The sequence below is a fragment of the Coregonus lavaretus genome (assembly GCF_964263955.1).
Source record: "Coregonus lavaretus genome assembly, chromosome: 5".
Classification (NCBI taxonomy): Eukaryota; Metazoa; Chordata; class Actinopteri; order Salmoniformes; family Salmonidae; genus Coregonus; species Coregonus lavaretus.
Window position 1 is genome coordinate 42,810,459 of NC_139992.1, and position 3,898 is coordinate 42,814,356.

The window sequence follows — 3,898 nt, forward strand, 5'->3', positions numbered from 1 at the left end:
CATTTCAAGGTCCTGGAGTGGCCTAGCCAGTCTCCAGATCTCAGCCCCATAGAAAATCTTTGGAGGGAGTTGAAAGTCTGTGTTGCCCAGCGACAGCCCCAAAACATCACTGCTCTAGAGGAGATCTGCATGGAGGAATGGGCCAAAATACCAGCAACAGTGTGTGAAAACCTTGTGAAGACTTACAGAAAACGTTTGACCTGTGTCATTGCCAACAAAGGGTATATAACAAAGTATTGAGAAACTTTTGTTATTGACCAAATACTTCCCCTGAACACTGAATATTTTAGCCTTACAAATAGATAAGCATCTTAGTTTGCTACCTAGCCTAGCCTTAGCAATTTGATCCCTGGTTCGTTGAATGTGGGAATTATTTTATAAAAACATACAGTGGGGAAAAAAAGTATTTAGTCAGCCACCAATTGTGCAAGTTCTCCCACTTAAAAAGATGAGAGAGGCCTGTAATTTTCATCATAGGTACACGTCAACTATGACAGACAAAATGAGGAAAAAAATTCCAGAAAATCACATTGTAGGATTTTTTATGAATTTATTTGCAAATTATGGTGGAAACTAAGTATTTGGTCAATAACAAAAGTTTCTCAATACTACTGTTATATACCCTTTGTTGGCAATGACACAGGTCAAACGTTTTCTGTAAGTCTTCACAAGGTTTTCACACACTGTTGCTGGTATTTTGGCCCATTCCTCCATGCATATCTCCTCTAGAGCAGTGATGTTTTGGGGCTGTCGCTGGGCAACACAGACTTTCAACTCCCTCCATAGATTTTCTATGGGGTTGAGATCTGGAGACTGGCTAGGCCACTCCAGGACCTTGAAATGCTTCTTACGAAGCCACTCCTTCATTGCCCGGGCGGTGTGTTTGGGATCATTGTCATGCTGAAAGACCCAGCCACGTTTCATCTTCAATGCCCTTGCTGATGGAAGGAGGTTTTCTCTCAAAATCTCACAATACCTGGCCCCATTCATTCTTTCCTTTACACGGATCAGTCGTCCTGGTCCCTTTGCAGAAAAACAGCCCCAAAGCATGATGTTTCCACCCCCATGCTTCACAGTAGGTATGGTGTTCTTTGGATGCAACTCAGCATTCTAGGTCCCCCCAAAAAGTTATATTTTGGTTTCATCTGACCATATGACATTCTCCCAATCCTCTTCTGGATCATCCAAATGCACTCTAGCAAACTTCAGACGGGCCTGGACATGTACTGGCTTAAGCAGGGGGACACGTCTGGCACTGCAGGATTTGAGTCCCTGGCGGCGTAGTGTGTTATTGATGGTAGGCTTTGTTACTTTGGTCCCAGCTCTCTGCAGGTCATTCACTAGGTCCCCCCGTGTGGTTCTGGGATTCTTGCTCACCGTTCTTGTGATCATTTTGACCCCACAGGGTGAGATCTTGCATGGAGCCCCAGATCGAGGGAGATTATCAGTGGTCTTGTATGTCTTCCATTTCCTAATAATTGCTCCCACAGTTGATTTCTTCAAACCAAGCTGCTTACCTATTGCAGATTCAGTCTTCCCAGCCTGATGCAGGTCTACAATTTTGTTTCTGGTGTCCTTTGACAGCTCTTTGGTCTTGGCCATAGTGGAGTTTGGAGTGTGACTGTTTGAGGTTGTGGACAGGTGTCTTTTATACTGATAACAAGTTCAAACAGGTGCCATTAATACAGGTAACAAGTGGAGGACAGAGGAGCCTCTTAAAGAAGAAGTTACAGGTCTGTGAGAGCCAGAAATCTTGCTTGTTTGTAGGTGACCAAATACTTATTTTCCACCATAATTTGCAAATAAATTCATAAAAAATCCTACAATGTGATTTTCAGGATTATTTTTTCTCATGTTATCTGTCATAGTTGACGTGTACCTATGATGAAAATTACAGGCCTCTCATCTTTTTAAGTGGGAGAACTTGCACAATTGGTGGCTGACTAAATACTTTTTTTCCCCACTGTACACCCTACAAGGAAATATTAATGAATCTTTTTTTTTTTTGGGGGGGGTAGATCAGCTTAATATTGCAGATTGTAACTTCCATCAATGTAATTGTCTGCATCACTTCCAATCCCACATGTTTTATATATATATATATATATATATATATATATATATATTAATACATACACATACAGTGAGGGGAAAAAAGTATTTGATCCCCTGCTGATTTTGTACGTTTGCCCACTGACAGACATGATCAGTCTATAATTTTAATGGTAGGTTTCTTTGAACAGTAAGAGACAGAATAACAACAAAAAAATCCATAAAAATGCATGTCAAAAATGTTATACATTTATTTGCATTTTAATGAGGGAAATAAGTATTTGACCCCTCTGCAAAACATGACTTAGTACTTGGTGGCAAAACCCTTGTTGGCAATCACAGAGGTCAGACGTTTATTTTAGTTGGCCACCAGGTTTGCACACATCTCAGGAGGGATTTTGTCCCACTCCTCTTTGCAGATCTTCTCCAAGTCATTAAGGTTTCGAGGCTGATGTTTGGCAACTCGAACCTTCAGCTCCCTCCACAGATTTTCTATGGGATTAAGGTCTGGAGACTGGCTAGGCCACTCCAGGACCTTAATGTGCTTCTTCTTGAGCCACTCCTTTGTTGCCTTGGCCGTGTGTTTTGGGTCATTGTCATGCTGGAATACCCATCCACGACCCATTTTCAATGCCCTGGCTGAGGGAAGGAGGTTCTCACCCAAGATTGATTGATTGATTGCTTCTGTGGACAGGTGTCTTTTATAGAGGTAACAACATGAGATTAGGAGCACTCCCTTTAAAAGTGTGCTCCTAATCTCAGCTCGTTACCTGTATAAAAGACACCTGGGAGCCAGAAATCTTTCTGATTGAGAGGGGGTCAAATACTTATTTCCCTCATTAAAATGCAAATCAATTTATAACATTTTTTATCAGTTATAAATTCCTTTGTCCTAGTTAAAAATAAATTATCATCCAATAGGCTTTGATTACATTTCCAATATCCTCGCCCACGTGGAAATTCAGTAAGAGTAATGTATATGCCAATTATATGATGGTCCGACCGCATTCTGTCCCCCATCAACACTTTTTAAACTTTTCGTGCCAACGAGAATGACATAAGAAAGAAGTCAAGACGACTAGCTTGACTGAGTCTCCGCCATGTATATCTCACTTGATCAGGATATCTAAGCCTCCATATATCTACTAGTTCTAATGTATCCATGACATTCACGATTTCCTTAAGAGCATGAGGGTGATTGATTGTGGTGTGATTTCCTTTACGGTCCATTGAGCTATTTAAAACAGAATTATAATCTCCCACCATAATAATATTGTCTTGAATTGCTTGCAGGGTTGATCATTTATTATATATATTGTCAAAGAAGTCTGGATCATCATTATTTGGTCTGTAAAGGTTAATGAGCCATATCTGTTTATGGTCCAATAACATATTTAAAATAATCCATCTACCTTGCGTATCTATTTGGACAATTTGCACATTCGGATCGAAATCACTATTAATATCATCACCCCTTTTGAGTTTCTTTGTATATTAATGAATCTTGCACATAAATATATAAATGGTATTTTTCAGATGAATAAATATATTCAGTATTTCATATGCATCCATTTAAAGGTGAAATCTAGTTTAGTCTCTAACAAAATACAATAATAATAATAATGCAAATATTGGCCCAGCAGAATTGAAGAGGTGGATATTCAACTGATTGACTTAAATGGAACTACTGTATTTTGTGCATTGATTGTTTGTGCATTTGGCTCCATGGCCACACAGAGTAATTACAGATTGCACCTTTAAAGACCCAACATCTCTTCCCCTTCCCACCCCTCCAGGGGTATGTATCAGTTTCACTCCCTGAGTCTCTGGCTCAGTGTTGAGGCCC